Here is a 19,396-nt window from a genome sequence, read left to right as displayed (position 1 = left end):
AAAAAAAAACCCCAAAAAACGTATTTTCAAATTACCATTCTTACATAATAGATCTCTTTGTAGCAAACTGTTTTCATGTAATCTCTTTGGTAGCTGTCAAATAATATAAAGCTGAGCGGTTTGAACAGTTAAACCTCTTAGCATCTTCTATGATCCTTGGCCGTAGTTAGTCCAAGATAGAAATACATAATGAGATAAGAAGGCATGTGAGAGGGACCCTACAGGTGGTCATGACAGCAGGGAAGTGAACTACGGAGACAAGAATGGAAACTCAGTTCGGAATGAGCTCCATCAACCTGGGTCAAGCTGTGGGGAATTTAATGCCTAGGGGGTTATTCCCAACAAATTTAAACACAGTAAATAAATAAATAAATAAATAAAAATGCTCGTTTGGTCTAATATAATTCCCAGTGAACAAGGTAGTGTAATTACATTGAAATGTAACTCAAGGTACATGTTATTTCTTCCAAGGAAATGGTATCTAGAGATAGGCTGCCTATGCTAGCTTAAAGCCCTAAAAAAAGTTCAGGCCTGGTCCTGGTCGTAGGGGTTTGAGGAGATCATAGATGTAAGGGTCATTTAGATTACTAGCCACCTCTGGTCCTGGTTGTTGGATCTTGATACGGCCTGACCCAATAGATAATGCATACCACCATCTGTTAATCACTTCCAATTTCCAGCTTTATGGATGGAAGAATAGGTTTTATTCATCTTCCCGGTTGGAAAGACAATCCTGCGTGCTTAACATGTCTGGTTTCTCTAGAGATCTGTGAGTGCAGGACCTTCATGCTGTGCTCCCAACAGGCCTGTCAGAACAAATCCCAATCAGGATCCAGAGGAATACGTCTCTCGGTACATGAATGGGGAAAGGGATGAGCAACTTCATTAAAACAGTTGCAGTGAGAAAGGGCAGTGTGTAGAATGAAGTGCAGAGATTAAAGAAAGATGCCTGATAAAAAGGGAAGCTGGGTCTTTTCCCACAAAAGTTATTTATGCTTTCCATAAGGAAAAATGCTACTCCGTGTAGTATGGGTGGATGAATGGCATCTACATCATCAACGTCAAAGAGCAAAATGTTCTCTCCTGCCTTAGATCAACCTAACCCAGACACTAGGATATCATTGTGTTCTCCATACAACTTTTGAGCAGGTATTTGTGGCAATACTTTTTGTTTTTCTTTATCTAATTATATGGATTCCCCATCAGTTTGTGTTGAGATCGCAAACACTAATATTTAATGGGGAAATAGTTATATATAGTGCTATACTTCTAAAAGCCTGTTTAATGGTCTTTAAGAAAAATAATAGGACTAGAGACAATGATTGCAAATAAGATAGAAAGGCAAATTTGGAGCCTGGAGTGATAGCTTGGTATTTCAGAGCACTTGATCTTGCAAAGGACCAGAGTTTGGTTCCTAGCATCCACATATTATCGCTATAGATGGTTGAACCTTCATCTGCAGGTCATCACCTTCTTCTAGGGTATGGGTATCACAGGTGTTTGTAGTGTACGTGTGTGTACACAAGCATTCACTCTCAAAAACACACAAATAAAATTCTCACACAATAAACAAAATAATATTGTTTTTTTCTGAAAAGGTTTACGCATGATAATTCATGGCGATGATTTAGACATTCAAACTCATGGTGATATGAAGGAAAAGCCTATATTCTACACTCTAGGAAGACATAACCACCTTTGTAAGCTTCTGGGATATTTTAAATGTATACTCATGATTACGATGGGCATACATTAAAAGATAATATAAACATCCTTTGTGTTATCATAAATAACTCAATGTCATCACCCATACTGCGTGCTCTTCTCAGTCAAGACAGTATTCATACATATCACCAGCACGATTCCCACGGGAAAAAAAATCCAACAAAGACTATTTTTATGAAGCAGGGATTAAGATGTGTTAAGCTGCCAAGGGTTGTGCCATCTTGGAAGTAAAGATTCTTTCTTTGAGGGTAGAACACTATCCTTTATAAAGCTACAGTGGGGAGAAAGATTGCTACCATCACATAATCCCATAGTTAGGGATGGTCATGTTCACATTACGATCAGAAGCAATCCTGACCGTAGGTTGAAGCACTGTTGGGTCTTGTGATTAGAGCTTCATGTTCTACCCCAAAACAAAACACTCATACCCTGCACTGCCCTTGTTTCTCTTTGTTATATATAGTTTTTTATATGGCTTGCTTATCTTCAACTGAAAGAAAAACAGCTATGCATCTGGAAATATTTGGAAGAAAATTATACTAGCTATAAAATAGGAACATAAATGAAAGACATAAAAATTTAAACGTGAACATGTGCAAAGAGAACAGACAAAAGGAAAGTGGGAACTCAAAAGAGGAGGGTAGAGTGGAGTGGAGGAGGGGATAGTGCTATTTCTGCAGCACTGGATTCAAGGGGAACTTTTATCTGATTACAGTAGAGCTTTCAAGAATATATTAAATTAAGTTTTTGGCTTGCTTGTTTTTGTTTTGTTTTGTTTTGTTTTTTTGCAGCTGGCTTTAAGTTATTTTAAAGCTTCATTCCTGATACATACAAACAACCAAAAATTGACCCAGCAGGTGGTATATAAATATTTACACACATAATTATGTAACAATACGAAAGAGAAGGAGGTCTTTGATTTGAGAGAGAGTAGAAGGATATATGAGGGACTTGAGAGGAGAGGCATAAAAAGGATTGGACAGAGGGAAGGTAGGAAGTGGTGTGATTATATTTTAATTTAAAATACAGTCTAAAAATTAATTGCCTTAAAAACACATATTAATAGTTTCTTCTTGATTTTGCTAGTGTTCACATTTGTCAGACCTCATAAGCTAAGTATAGTTTACATCCTCAGGTCAGTGTGATTCATAAAACAATAAAGTTGCTCATCAAAGAAAGAAAAGGTTCCTTTCTACAGATGAATTACATAATGGCACTCCTTGCTACACGTTATCATTAGGCCAAGCAAGAAGTTAAGAAAACAGTTGGCTTTTGACTCGGAAACATCCATGAATGAACTTTTCATTTAGAAAACTGAATCGTCATAGTTACATAAATTCAGAAGAGAGTGAATTAAACCTTCACTCTGTAAATTCCAAGGATAAAGAACTAGAAAAAAATGATTTGGGGTTTGTCCTCTTTTATTTTTGTTATATGAAGTTAATTTCAGAGGATTTCATAGTTGCCATTACTCTTCTCCATTCAGGGATGTTGGTGTTTGCCCCTCTTTCCCAGGATCAGAAAACACGTATACACACTTAATATATATTATCACAGAATATCAGATTTCTTTTTTTAAAGATTTATTTATTTAATAAATGAGTGCTCTATCTGCAATGCACCTGCATGCCAGAAGAGAGCATCAGATCCCATTCTAGATGGTTCTAAGCCACCATGTAGTTTTTGGAAATTGAACTCAGGACCTCTGAAAGAACAGCCAGTGTTCTTAACCACTGAGCTATGTCTCCAGCCCCTGAATGACAGATTTTAAAAGAATAACTATTGGACTATATCCTTATGATCGTCATTAGTTATGGAGACAGATTGATGCAAGTACTGTATTTTTTTTTTAGCTCTACTGACATAATTCCAACTAAATACTACGTATAATTACTATACAGAATCTGATGTTTTGATGCATGTATATATGCACATAAGTATAATTAGCATACTCTAATTACCTTATCTCTAAACTTAGTTATCTTTAAATACAGTGAGGATCTTGAAGACCAACCCATGGCTATGTTGCTAATCCAGCGATAAGTCAGAGACTCCTTGCTGTACATAGATCTCCAGATGTTCACATATTGGTATTACATTGCTACACTAATGACTCCTGAAAACAACCACAACAAGTAGGCTGCAACAGGATCTTCCTACAGCATTGCCCTCCATGGTGGTCCTTGTGCTGAGTTTACTAATGACCTTCCTGTGAGCTTCAGAAATCCCATACAGGTTCTCAGTGGAGTCTGATCCGAGCTCTACAGCAGGGGGGTCACACAATTTCATCACTGGATAATGTTATAAGCTACCTCTACCTCTGGATCCTTCTTTGTCTATTCAGATCCTGCCGGAGGTGTAGGGCATTGAATTCATCCTCCCTACAATTCGTCTCTGCGATTGTTCTTTTGCTACCTCTTGCCTTTTGCTTATGGATAGAGGTGGCACTGTGTTTTTAAGGCTCATGTTTAGACTGAACATGCCCAGATATAATCATCTCCCTTTCTTGGTGGCCGAAACCTAAATTATATCTGTTGTACTCAGTTTGTTAATGAAGGCAACATGCACAGGTACTGGGGATATTTGTAGGACCATAGTTCTCTTTGTCTAGTTGCCAGGTGGGATCTTAGATATGCAGAAATCCTAAAATGAGTAGGGCTTATAACCCAGAGTATGGAAACAAAAGCAGGGGTAAATGCTGATAGAAGTTGTTTGTCTTGTCTTTTGAAATCTGTTTTCTTCTCTGTCCAAGTAGCAGACATAAGCCGTTCCCAAAATGATCTATTCCTGATGACCAGAGTTGATAATGTACTTAAATAAAGAGTAAATTGGAGACTGAAAATTGAGTTTTCAACAACTTCATTTCATTATCCTGGGTAAAGATACAAAGACTGTTGAATGATAGGACAGAAACTTCTCAATGGTAGGCTATTTCTCTTCTTTATTACAAATCATTGTTGTCTTCAGAGAATTTAGTTAAACAATACATGAAAACACAAGTTTGGAGGGAAATGAAATTTGATACATTAAAATAATTTATATTCTTCTCCACATCATTATTTCCCAAACTTTATTTAAAACTTAAATAAGGAGAAAGGCACCCGACAAGCACAGCTCATCCAAGCTTTCTGGCTGTTCTCCTTGCTCGTTTTACTTTGTAGTTTTCCCTAAGCTGGCTGCAGTTTTGTGGTTTATACAAACAACACATGATTTGAAAATATGTTCCCCATAGAATGACAACTCACAGACCCTTACAGTAGGCAATGGCACAGCCTGAAAATGGACCTACTTAGCTCCTACTGTAAAATATATCTCTCTACCAGAAATCAACTACTCTAAAATAATATCTTTAGGGCATTATAATCATAAACAAAAATGCTAGTTTATATTTTGGATGCTCTAACCATTCATATAGATTTTCTTTAAAATGCAGTAAACTCTTGTCGTCTTTCAATGTCCCCTTACATGATAAGAAGTCTCCTTAAACCCTTCAGTTTCAAAGACATGACAAAAGTCTTCCTCGACCCTCTGTCATGGTGGTACATAGTGTTCTATTTCAGAAGAAGGGACTAAGATGATCCATTTACTATTTTCACATTTTTAAACTTCTCCAATTTTCTGTATCTTACACTAAGCATCCAGTATAAATTTAAAAAAAAAACAATTGCATAAATCTGATAACCAGTTTTGTCATGACATGCTGACAGTGGACTACATTGGCTTCCTTTGTGGACTCTTTTGGGGGGAGCACTTTCTTCAGGGGGCTTAAATTTTACTTGAGCTTCATTTGCTCACACTACAATAAATATAAAATATGACTTTGCCAAATGAGATTTGTGAATTTGGTGAGAATTGCTTCCTCTGAACTGTTGTTACTCTTTATTTTTTTTTCTCAGCTGAATCCATGAAAAAGGCACCACAATAAATTAAATTGAAATTCACAGGAAAAAATATGTGGCAGCTTCAAAAACCTATGTATGGTCTTTTCTGTGGAGAATGTAGAATATTTTGATCAAATCAAGTTGAAAATATACTAGAAATTATTAGTCATAATTTATATTTTAAAATGAATGTGGTTGTCTTTGCAACCAGACCTTATGAAGTGTGTTTTTAAATGCGATTTTAGCAACAAAAATTTATATTCTATGAGTGAAAAAAATATCAGCTTGCATACACTCTACATATTGATTCATTAGACTATGAACTCTAAGAATCTTATTCTTTAAATCTCCTTTTTTTTCCATTGTAATTTACATTTAAGGAGTTATTTTACCCAGAAGCTTGAGTCCCATTTTATTAGACAATAGTGAATATTTTGTTTTCTGAATATTATGTATATACATTATACACACAATCACACACACACATATATATACACATACACATGTATATGCACACACATACATATATATTTATATATTTTCACTTTGTTTAATTTTGTAAACTTGCAATCAGGCAGGAATTGTTCCAAACATCTAAAGCACAAAGTATTCCTCTCACAGTACAGGGGAGTCTGTTTTTTGTTTTTTTTTTTTTTTTTTTTTTTTCAGAATACAGAAATGCTAGTGTTGAAATATTTTTCTTTTGAGAACACAGACAATAATAATGGGAGCAGAGTATAGATCTAGAAATATTAACTCAAAAAAAAATGTGGTGTCACTTCTGCTGGTGAAGCCACAGAATTTAGAAGACTACTTAGTCCAGGCAGTTTTCTAAACCAGTAAATTTCCTAACTGCATCCAAAATACTTATTCTTGTAACCACAGGGAGGTATAGCTCTCACCTGTCATCAAAGAATTTTTACTTTTAGGAGTCAGAGGAAGGTCATTACAGAACGCTACAACTGGTCATAATGCAGAGATCAGAGAATGAAATCCATACTTATAATAATTAATTTATTTATAACACAACACTGCCCTTAAGGCTTAGGAGGGAGCAGAGAGATGGTACGAGCCAGAGGACCAGGACAGCTGCCGCTCTGAGGTAGTCTCTACTAGATAGATGAATGGATGGATGAATGAATGAGTGGATGGATGGATGGATGGATGGACAGACAGAAAGAATAGACAGATAGAATAGACAAATAAATAAATAATAACACACAAAATTGGCAAGTGAGCAGTGTACCTTGGAGAAGTTGGAGAAAATGCAAAGGGAATATGATCCAGGACACGTTTGTATAAAACTCTCTAAAAATTAGAGTATTTGGTACAATGTACCATTGCTCAGTCATGACTGCACCACTCTTGTGGTCCAATTCATAAATAAAACCAGTCATGTCCCCATCATCAATTCCGCCATCTCTAGGGAACACACAGGCCTGTTTATTTATGAAGCAATATTAAAATTGGTGGATACTAAGGATATTGGGTATCTACAACCAACATTTGATGAATAATAAATCTGATTGATCCATGTGGATGGCCCTGTAGACTACCCACCTTCACTCTGATCCCATGAATTAGCTCACCTTCAACTCAAAAACACTGCTAGGGAATCCTCAGTTTAGTCTGCTTCTGAATCTTTGGATTTCACACTGGCTCTAGTCAAGGTGTGCCTCCAATATGTAACAGATACGTACACTTCAAAGAAACTCCTTCCCTCTCTTAGGCTACTTTCATGAGTTGGAAAACAATAACGTGAACCTTCCTTCCTCAATGACCCTAAGTAGGCACTCCCGTGTTCTCATCTTGAGTTCCCATCACACTGGAGATCAGAAGACTGAGACTACTGTCAACTCATGAATTTCTAAACACATTTGAATATCCTCACCTGTAATTTTTAGGTATAATGTTGAATAGCCTATGGTTCAATGTTGGTAGGAATTGGTGTACAAATCAGGCATTCTTAATATATGCAGTGTTCACACTGACTTTAATTTGGCATAGCAATGCTTGCTATGGATATGATCGCATTCTTTTATCTCCATCCAGGAGCTCACATTGTGGGGCTAGAATGTACACTCCTTCCTGGAGACACATTCCTTTGCCAACTATCCTATAGGAAAGCGGGATCCCTACCAGATAGTTGTCTCAAGCATGGAATCTTTTCTCCTTTAATTGGAAAATAGGAAATTCTGTTGGCTGTCTGGAGAATAATCTCCATGCTACACCACAGGCTTAGAAAAGTCAATAGGAACCCAGTATCCACACATATTATTGGAATTTCAAACATCTTACTTAAACCCCAAACTGAAGCTAATCCCATAATCACACAGGGAAATAATCCATAATGCCACATCTCAAAGTAAGTAGGATGACATCACCTTGCTATTTTTGAAGGAGATTTTACAAAGTACATAATCCTATGTCTGATCTGCAATGGGACCTCAAAATGAGTGACTAACTTGGTTCGGTCTACTTGGTTGCATGACGGATTTTTTCTTTAGTTGACTGCAGTAATACACATTGCTTTATACATTGCTTGAAGTGGTATATGTTCACTTTTATATGTGAATGCAGATCAGGTTGATATAAAGATTTTGTGATATTTTGTCTTTAAAGGTGGAAGCATACTGAAGGTTTTATAAATTGTGCTATTTTCTTTGAGGCAGTGAAATTTGTAAAATATCTTCACCTGTCTATTATCAAATCATTGACAGAAAAATTTGTAAATTCCCTCCTTCCCTCCTACGCTCTCATCATATGTTGTATATGGTTAAAATACATGGTTAAAGTGTTCTCCATAAGTATATCATGAGCAGAGGTATTTTTCCACTAGTAGCCAAAGCACAACATATAGTAACCATCAATTATCCACTAGTGAGGGCATTTATTAGATTTTTGAAATTATCTATTTCATTCTATTTGTCTCTATCTATCTATCTATCTATCTATCTATCTATCTATCTATCTATCTATCTATCTATCATTTGTCCATAAACCCATTCATTCATCCATTTCTCTCTCTCTCTCTCTCTCTCTCTCTGTCTCTGTCTCTGTCTCTCTCTCTCTCTCTCTTTCTGTGTGTGTGTGTGTGTGTGTGTGTGTGTTGTGCTCACATGTGTGCAGTGCCCAACAAGGACTGAAGGTGGCATCAAATTTCCTAGAACTGGTGATACAAAGGCTGTAGAACACTGAAAACCAATTTGGGTCCTGTCAAAGAGTACGATGTGCTCTTAACAGCTGATACATCTTTCCAGCTCCAGGTTGCTTTGAATAAAGAGTGATAAACTATTTACATTGTACTATGTTTCAGTGATGAGAAGCTTCATAAGCAACAACAAAAGTAATTCTTTACTGTGATAAAAAATGATTTATAACATTTAATTTTTATGATATTCTATGCAGCTTAAAGAAGGTTAAATAATATTAACAGAAAATTTCAGTTCTTCTAATAATATCTCCAGTCCCAAATTAGCTACTTTTAAAATTAATATTGTAAAATACATTTGAAGATACACACATAATGACATTTCTATTTAATCTAAAAATATAACTTTTAATATTTGCAGTATAGGTTTTAAAATATTGTAATAAGCAATGTATAATAATGTGTTTATGTTATATAATCTACATATATCTACTTAGAATTGTTTTTGTAATGTGTACAATATTTTGTTTCAGATTCATTAGAGATGCAAAAATGTTTTCTAATATATTGAAAAGTAGAGTGCTAAGCAGAAAGCTTTAAATATTAAAGAGAACTGGAAAGACTATGATTGATTATGAAAATGAAGCAAGTGAACAAAAGAGTTGGTGAGTCCCAGACAATAATGAAAAGAATCATATGAGCCTTTATCAATGTGAACAATGATAAGACACAGTATTTTGAAGTGGTATCAAACAAGCAAACACAAGTGACTTCATGGTAGAGAGATTTGACAAACCAAGCTTCCTCTGGTAACCAATGGGTATCATCAGCCGAAGAGCCATAAGCTTGTTGCATGTGTAAATCATAGATTTGATGTGATGGAAGCAGCAACTCACTCCTGCCCAGTTTCTCACCATGTCCCGATTCTATCAGGAATCTGACAAATTCTCGGTAATGACCTAACATATCCTCTCATATTTCCAATACCACTAAAAAAGAAACTCTAACTTGTCGTGGCCTTTAGGGGTCACGTGTCAAATCTGTGTGGCATGGCACTATGGTGGGCACTTGGAATTAAGGCATTTGCATGAATGTCGTGAGGTGTGACTTTTAGTTAATTCTGATGATGCTCCACAGCCAGCAATTGATATGTCTGCTTGCGAGCAATTGATGTGTCTGCTTGTTATAGATCACACAGACTTCTTTGTACAATCTGTTCTGTCGTTCTCTAAATCCAAATTGTTCTAAACATGCCTGGCATTTCTTAAAACACCTGACAGACTCTGAATAAGTGTGTAGCTACACATCAGACGAAGGACACATAGCATGAGGTGTGGATTGAATGCACACTACACACCTTGGCAGACAGTCACTCTCTTCCCTGAGCCCCATACTGCTTGAGCACACTTAAGTAAGTTACTTAACCCATCTTTTCTCAAGCTGGCTGTAAAGTGGACAGGCAAGAGTACTTGAGTCCAGGCTTTGTTTTATTGACCTATGTTAAAAAAAATGATGTCACCCTCAGAGAGCATCCCATCCTCAAGAGAAAGGGGGCATGTCAATAGTGAAATAAACTGAAACAGATTAAGCAGAGCTAAAATTATAATCTGCGTGCACAGATTCCAAAGACCCTAGGTAAATGGACAATGGTAAGAGAGAGTTATCAAGCAAATGGGACTAAGTGATCACCTTGAACATGTGGTGGGTGTGTGCATGTTGCTTCTCTACTCTGACAAAACATTCATCCAAAGCAACTCTAAGAGGGACAGATTCTTTAGACTCACAGTTCTGAGCATATAGACCATCACGATGGTGATGGAATGGCAGACCGAGGCCCACACACTTTGCATCCACATCCAGGAAGCAGAAAGCAAGAATGCTTGAGCTTGGCTGGCTCTCTCCTTTACACTGTGGGGTCCCCAGCCATTTGGGGTGGCTCTGTGCTTGTGAATAAACCAGGTCTAGATAATCTTCCATGGACAGATTCCATGGCCTAGAGGTTTGTTCCCAAGGTGATTCTACATCTTATCAATTTGAGGATCCATATTGAGAGTCATAGTGTGGATGAAAGTAAAAGTGATCAACTACTGGTCTTTTCAAATCACCGGAATCTTGCTCTTGTGTAGTGCTGTTAAGTCCCTCAGCAGCTCACTCTTATCCAAGTCACTCCTACCCAAGAACCTTGGACAGCATGTCTACCCTCTGTGGCTAGTTCTGTCAGCTCCTCAACTCCCTTTCCATGACCTTCAGTTTCCAATTCCACCTTGGGAATTCTAAGGTGCACTCTCTCCTGTTCACACTGTGTTTGTAGATACTTTGGTAATTCTGAAAACTCACCCTAATGCTATAATTTTTTTATCTAAAATAATGAACCTATATAAGATATGAAGTCACCCCCAGAGAGCACCCCATCGTCATTCAAAAGGGGACTTCTCAATAGTGAAGTAAAGTGAAACAGATTAAGCAGGGCTAAAATTATAATCTGTGTATATCCTGGAGAAATAGATAATAGGACAGACTTAAAAGGCAAATGAGATTAACTGATCGCTTTGAAAATGTGATGAGGCACTGGGGAGATGGCTCAGCAGTTAAGAGCAATGGCTGCTCTTCCAGAGGTCCTGAGTTCAATTCCCACCACATGTTGGCTCACAACCATCTGTAATGGGATCCGGTACCCTCTCCTGGTGTGTCTGAAGTCAGTGACAGTGCATTCAAATATATAAAAATTAAAAAATAAATCTTTAAAAAAGTAATGAGTATGTATATGTAGCTTCTTTACTCTGACAAAACACCCAACAAAAATACCCTTATGCTATAGCCACTGGACTAATATCATTCCTGCAGTCGAATTTCAGTGCAGATGGACTATTTTTGAATGTTTCTCAAATCCATATCCACCAAGAGGATTCACACCTTCATTTGTCTATTCCCTGTTCTCAGAGAAAATGCTGATCACTGTCCTCTGCATGACAGACTCCAGCTCCTGCTTTCTCCCTACCTACTGGTACTGGCTCAATCACATTAACCACCAGAGTATACCCAGATCAATCCTTAGCAAAGGACTGTGAGGATATGATGGTGACCGCAGCAAGGATGAGTGCCAGGAACTCCATGGTTGAGTTGCAGATTGTACCCCCTTTAATTAAAGCCAGGTATCTAATACCATTCTACAGTACGTGTCTGTTTGATATATCTCTATATCCATCGCATGAGTTAGAAGTGAAGCTGGGAAGTCCACCCCACATCTTATTTAAAGAGCAGAGGAGAAAGGAGGATTTAGAGGAGGAAAAAGATGTCAAGAGGAATAGGTTGCGCTTGTTCAGAACTCATGGGAAAAGGCTTCTGATAAATATGTTTTCCATTTCTTGGTGCTATGACAACTTGTTCTTACTTTACATCTTTCTAAAGCACTTTTGCCTTCAATTATCCACATGATTCAGCATGCCTGGCAGCATACAGCAAAGATCAGCAAATACCACAGAAGCCCCATAAATACCTTTTCCATTGGCGCCTTTGCCCACACACTCAGCTTAGATTCTGCTTTCAGTAGACTTTTCCACCCTGTGACTTACAAGACGGTCTTGAGTTTTGTATGTCACATTTCTAACTAATGATGGTACTTAAAGTTTAACAAGAGAGATTAGTTGAAAGCAGTGCCCTTGTCCGTAAGGTAACAAAGCATTTTCCTTTGTGCCCTAAAGGAAGACAGAAATGCCGCTGCTGGTTTTTCTTGCATTGATCTCAGAGGGCTGAGTCTCCCTGTCTTGATTCACGGAAGTGTATGTGTGATAGGCTTAAAGAGAAACACACTACATGCCGTGATTGTTACTTACCAGCTTTTCATCATTAGCTTTGAACTTTCTCAAAACTGCTTCAGACTAAATAAACACTACTGATTTTTGTAAAACAAATATCACATCAGTAAATTTACATTCATGACCCTGTGTATTGTAATTTCCTGCTTAGATGAAGAGTAAGCAAATACAGCTGTGATCTAAGACTGATTGTAATGTATATCCAGAAGGTTAGGTCTTCTGCCTTTTGTACTTATTTACACCTTACTCTTTGGAAGCAAAATGTCCATAGCTAAAAATACATCAGACTTAGATTCAAAACTTCTGTAAATTGATGCTGCTAAGGACAATTAAAATGTAACCTCCTTTCAGAAGCTATTGATGATCATTTTAATTACTCGCATAGGCCTATATTCTCAGAAAATCAGACTAACAGACCAAAACATCTCATCAATCTCTTAAAATGTATCACATAATGTACATAGTAAAAGTGAAGCGTTGAGCCAGGCAGCAAGGTGAGCTAGAGTTACACATGGATATGAGCCACCCACGGTGGGTGCGGACAACTAACCTTGGATCTTCTAAAAGAGAGATGTGTGCACTGAGACAGCTTTTTAACCTTGAAATACGTGTTTCCAAATACTAACAACAATCATGCAAGATACTGCATGCTTAGAATGATACTGAAACATCTCTGCATAAAAGTACAAAGTTTGTATTGCTGATCATCCTTGAGCACAATCAATCCTAAGGTGCAGTGGTTAAGCAAATGTCCAATCCATCTTTTCATTTCCTGTGATTGTGAACCTAAATCCATCTAAGCCATGCCAATTAGAGGATACTTAAAAAACACACATGGGAGCTCTGAGGGTACTAGTTAGTTCATATTGTTGTTCATCCTAAGGGGCTGCAAGCCCTCCAGCTCCTTGGGACCTTTCTCAACCTCCTTCATTGGGAGCCCTGTGCTCAGTCCAATGGATGGCTGTGAGCCTCTACTTCTGCATTAGTTGGGCACTGTCAGAGCCTCTCAGGAGATAGCTATATCAGGCTCCTGTCAGCCAGCACTTGCTGGCATCCACAATAGTGTCTGGAGAGCTCCCAGGGACTAAACCAACCAAAGAGTACACATGGTTGGACTCATGGCTCCAGAAGCATATGTATAGCAGAGGATGGCCTAGTCAGTCATCAATGGGAGGAGAGGCCCTTGGTCCTGTGAAGGTTCTATGCCCTAGTGTAGGGGAATGCCAGGGACAGGAAGCAGAAGAGAATGGGTTGGAGAGCAGGGGGAGCGGGGAGGGAACAGAGTTTTTTTTTCTTTTTTTCAGAGGGGAAACCAGAAAAGGAGATATCATTTGACATGTAAATAAAGCAGCACACACATACATGAAAACCTTTTTATGATATGGTGGGTGAGTCTAGTTAAATTCAATTTATCCTCATATTTGTGACTTTGGAGAGAATGGCACATTTGGTAAAATCTTATTAGTCTGCAGATCCACATAGTAAAGTTGTAGTTCAATTGCTGAGGTTGTCTTGTGAATAAGACATCAGTATTCAACCTGAGGTTCACAAAAGTGACCTGTTCACAGAAGATTCTGATACAAAGTAACCTGAGAAGCAGGTTGAGTTCCCAATCAAGTCTACACTCTGTAGAAACCTCTGGGAGCTTTGAGACAAAGTTTCTACAATCCAGGGTCAACATGTCAGTAAGCAAGCTGTGGCAGCTACATTGTTAATATGGACTAGTTTATGTGCAGTCAGTTCTTCATAACAGGGATGTACACATTTCAGTATAGCTAGATCGCTCTTAAGATCTCTGGCCCTCAACAGAGGAATGGATACAGAAAATGTGGTACATCTACACAATGGAGTGCTACTCAGCTATTAAAAACAATGAATTTATGAAATTCTTGGGGAAATAGATGGATCTGGAGAATATTATTCTCAGTGAGGTAACCCAATCACAAAAGAACACACATGGTATGCATTCTCTGATAAGTGGATATTAGCCCAGAAGATCAGAATACACAGAGTACAAACCATAAACCACGAGAAACTCAAGAAGAAGGAAGACCAAAGTGTGGACACTTCATTTCTTCTTAAAAGGGGGAACAAAATACCCATGGGAGGAGTTGTAGAGACTAACAATGGAGCAAAGACTAAAGGAAGGACAATTCAGAGACTGCTTCACCTGGGAATCCTTCCCATATTCAATCATTAAATCAAGACAGTATTATGGATGCCAGCAAGTTCTGGATGACAGGAGCCTGATATAGCAGTCTCCTGAGAGGCTCTGACACAGTACCTGACTAATACAGAAGAGGCTCACAGCCATCCATTGGACTGAGTACAGGGTCCCCAATGAAGGAACTAGAGAAAGAACCCAAGGAGCTGAAGGGTTTGTAGCCCCTTAGGACGAACAACAATATAAACTAACTAGTACCCTCAGAGCTCCCAGGGACTAAAACACCAACCAAAGAGTACACATGATGGAACTCATGGCTCCAGCAGCATGTATAGTAGAGGATGGCCAAGTCGGTCATCAATGGGAGGAGCGGCCCTCGGCCCTGTGAAGGTTCTATGCCCCAGTGTAGGGGAATGTCAGGGCCAGTAAGTAGGAGGGGATAGGGTAGTGAGCTGGGGGACGGGGAGGAAAAGGGGGTTTGTTTTAGTTTTAGTTTTGTTTTATTTTATTTTGGAGGGGAATCTGGGAAAGGAGATATTGTAAATAAAATATCTAATTAAAAAAAAGACTAGGTTGTATACTAAAAAAAAAAAAGATCTCTGGCAAATTAATTTGGAGCTCTATGGTTTTCTATTATTAGTTTGCTCATCAGATAAAAGTAAACAGTTGAAAGCGGTCCCACAGTTGAATACTACAATCTATAACCACATGAAGCTCTTTACATCTAAAACCATCAAACTGGGGTAAGATTAAAAGCTCAGTTTTACAGGTATGCTAGACATTCAAATCACTGGTTGTGAGCAAGAAGTTACCATACCAAGCAATCCATCCATAACATGGTTACTACTAATGACACTTCTGTAGGAAAGGGTTGCTCAGAGAATAGATAAGCAGAAAGGGCATTGTATGTGCCACATCTTGGAGGACCCTGTCCTAACAGCTTCACACAGTGACATCATTGTATTATGTTTGATTATGCCATAAGACATGACCATGAGAAACAACATTTCATGGAGTGAACTCATTTTGCCAGCTGCTTCTAAAAGGATAACTGGCTCATCCCTCCTTTCTCAATCTCTATGACCTCATTCACTTAGTCTTTCCTGGCATTTCTCAGTCTCCATGACCTCATTCACTCGGTCTTTCCTGGCATTCGGTTTGCACTGTAGATAGAATATCTTATGTCTCTATGGATGTGGCACCTGTCAATACTAAATCTGATGGCCTATGGCTTAGACAGGAAATAGGAGGTAGGACATTAGGGAGGAGAGAGAATTCTGGGATAGAGCAAGGTGGGAGATTTCACCAGAGAAGATGTGAAGAGCCAGATGTATGGTACCTGTGCCCAGGTAACCAGCCCTGTGACAGAATGTAGATTAAAATAAATTGCTTCTTCTAAGTTATGATCTAGTCAGAGAAGAGCCTAGCTATATGGCCAAGGTCTTTGTAAATACATTTTAATTGTGAGTCTTATTTCTGGAAGCATGGTGTTGGAAGGAGGAACCAGGATCTTGCACTTTCTTTTGAATTTGCCCTCCTGGGAACTTTTAGTGATATTCATACTACCATAAATTTTATTCTTAAGGTGGTCAGTTGGTTCACAGAGAATGTTTATGAGAAGTCAATGGTATTAGCTTGTCTACCTTGAAATCTACTTGGGAAAATTTTCAACCTTCACCTGCTCTTGAGGTGTCATGGTGTGACCTCCACACCTCTGCCATGCCATCCACCTTGGGGTTCTTCTAATACTTGAGAAGTGCTCATCTGGACATGGGTACAGAGGATGCTATGAACTTGGCAGTGGAAGAACAATTTTATCTCCATTGCTCTGGCTGCTTCTGCCAGAATATTTAAAAAATCTACCTCCAATTGTTAATTTTATATTTGAAATTAAATGTCCATATGTTGCTGCTATGAAAGATTTTTTTTTTTTTTTGCAGAGACATGAGAAGAGAATCAATTATTTTAGATAGATAGGCTTGACCCTGTCAAATCTGGTGGGGATTTGTGGACATCATATCACAGAATTGACAAATTTGGCAAAATACACATTGTACTGTTCCTTTCTGTCCCAGGACTATTTCACTATTTCTTTATCAGGAATTTGATGATATAAGTTATGTATTAAACCTAAGGCATTCTAAATCAATTTTTATCAATAGTCTTGAGCCAGTTCAGACAATAAAAACTGCTATATAACAAAGTTTATAGAAGCTCAAAACTGCAAAATTGCCAATGTGAATATCACTAAGCAAAGAGATTTGTTTTAGTGGGGTAGAAATTAGGCACATTAATAAATATTCATTTCTTTGGCATTTAAGATCATCAGGTAGAGGTTGGTTTAGATTCAGCTTAAAAAAATCAATATTCAAGTTGAATGTTTTGCAAAATACCCCCTTCAAATTCCTCACAGAGGTATTATGGTCAGGACTATAAGGTGAATATAAAATAAAATGTGAGAAGCATCAGCATATGCAAATGAGAAAATTCATGCATTCATCCTAAAACTAAAACTGTGCTTTTAGCCCATCATGAGAGAAAGAGAGACAGAGACAGAAAGAGAAAGAGAGACAGAGACACAGAGAGAGAGAGAGATCTGAATTTTACATATTAAATACTTGGCAGAATTATGTGTCCCCCAAACATTACTGTGATTATTTAACATTTAATGTATAACATCTATCTTAAAAGTTATATTTTCTTGTTATTTACTGAAAAATATGTAAGAATATGAAATAAAACAGATATTTAAGGATCTCATATAAATTTAAAATATTTAATGAGTCACTTTTTTTTTTTTTTTAGATGAGGTCACACATTGTAGCTCAGGCTAGAATGGGATGATATAGTCAAGGCTGTCTTCAACCATATACCAGTTGCTCTCCCTTGGCTGCCAAATGACTGAGAACACATGTATGCAACTCCTTAGAACCTAAGTAGTTTCTTGTTTCAAGTGACCTAATTCTTTCACAAGCTTTTGGTGTATGACATGGCAATTTCACATGTGTATGCAACATATAATGTCTCAATCAAGCCTGAATTTATTGATCATTCAGCAGTTTCAAAGTATTAAAATGAATATTTAGAGTAGATGATATCAAACGCAAATTGTTAAGTGGAATTATTCTGTTTGTAGTGGCCACAGCCAAACCAATTCCACTCCCATTAAAGATTGACTTGCTGAAATAAATAATTCAAACTTTCTTTGTTTATAACTACATTCAGAATGCATAATGCAATTATCACTTGCAAACATCAACTTACTATGTTGTCGGAAAAGGAGAAAGGGCCGAAGGAGTCATGAATTAAAAATTAAATACAAAGGTTTATAACTGTTTGATTGTCCTAATTGTGAGAATGTGCCTCTTAATGAGTAAGACCTGTGTTCATCAGTGAATGTGAACTGTCAAAACTATGAATTAAACATTGTAACTTCCCACACTCACCAATCAGGTACAGTCAGCATCATGCTCCAGACACTCGGCTGAGGGTCCTATCCGAGGTTTCAGGGTAAATCATTCACATATCCAAATGAAGTTTCTACCTCCATTTAGGTTTGTCATCTTATTGGTAAGAATAGATCTAGCTAAATCGTCTACATGAGAATGCTTTGGAGATCATATCTGAAATAGAAGCATCAATTTAAAAATGTTCAACATATGTGCACGTCTGCTTTTTATTATCTTCACTTTCAAATATACCAAGAAAACATTACGTGAAATCATATATATAATATACACACACATATGTATATATATATATATACATATGTATATATATATATACACACATATGTATATATATACATATATATATACATATGTACATATATACATATATATATACATATATACATATGTGCGTATATACATATATATCTGTGTGTAGCTCAGGGGTAGCACAATGGCTTGGATTTAATACTTAACAAAACACAAAGAATTGGTCCCAGAATGTAAATATAAACACAGCCGCATCATATAATCCCCAAATGACTTCTTAAGTCAGCTTCATACATACTTAAAAAGACCATGTCTTATCTCTAACCACTTGTTGTTTAGCTCATGCTGCCTAACGCTTCATGAAAGTCAACTGAAGGTGAATTAGCACTCATTATAATCTCACACACATGAATCTCACTTTCAGTAAAGGAAGCCCCACAATCAGGAGCTATTAGAATCCGAACAAATGAGGTTACATGCTTCCACTGAGACTAAAAACAATGAGACTAACCACAGACCTTAAAGCACACATTTCTCCAAGAACGAACGCTCTGTGTTATCATTTATACACATACAAGTGAAGATCGAATAAAACTGATGCTTATCAAATCCTATATACGTAAAGTCATCATGGGTTAGTGATCAAGATAGCATTACCTACTAAGACCCAGAGACCATTATTTTCATTTAAATTCCATGAGGAGACAAATCTAAATGTCAGAACTCAGCACAATGTCTAATGAGTGGATAAATACTGGGAAGCGCAGCTCTGGAGGCCCAAGCGAGTTGTTATTAGGGGCTTACCACTCCCAGTGCCTGACATTTACTTGTTTTCTCCACCCCCCATATTCCTTTTATTTCTTATTAAACATCCTCCTGCTTGAAGATAATCTGTTTAATAATAAAGAAGGAAGAAGGCTTTGTTTTTTTTTTTTTTTTTT

The 19,396-nt window shown here is 37.5% G+C and overlaps 1 protein-coding gene across 18 annotated transcripts in view; it reads right to left on the bottom strand.

The window, feature by feature from the left end:
* Positions 1-19,396, bottom strand: part of Pcdh15 (protocadherin related 15) — a 1,206,525-nt gene that overhangs the window by 740,258 nt on the left and 446,871 nt on the right. Inside the window, exon 1 of one of the 18 annotated variants that reach the window (XM_031346902.1) lies at positions 18,183-18,337. The exons of the other annotated variants lie outside the window; for them this stretch is intronic. The gene's annotated coding sequence lies outside the window, so the exon portion shown is untranslated. Of the gene's footprint in view, positions 1-18,182; positions 18,338-19,396 lie in introns of those variants that run through there. 18 annotated transcript variants of the gene reach the window in all.

Source organism: Mastomys coucha, unplaced genomic scaffold (assembly GCF_008632895.1).
Source record: "Mastomys coucha isolate ucsf_1 unplaced genomic scaffold, UCSF_Mcou_1 pScaffold3, whole genome shotgun sequence".
NCBI classification, from domain to species: Eukaryota; Metazoa; Chordata; class Mammalia; order Rodentia; family Muridae; genus Mastomys; species Mastomys coucha.
Note: the sequence above shows the minus strand (reverse complement) of the source record. Positions and strands in the feature narration are given on the sequence as shown.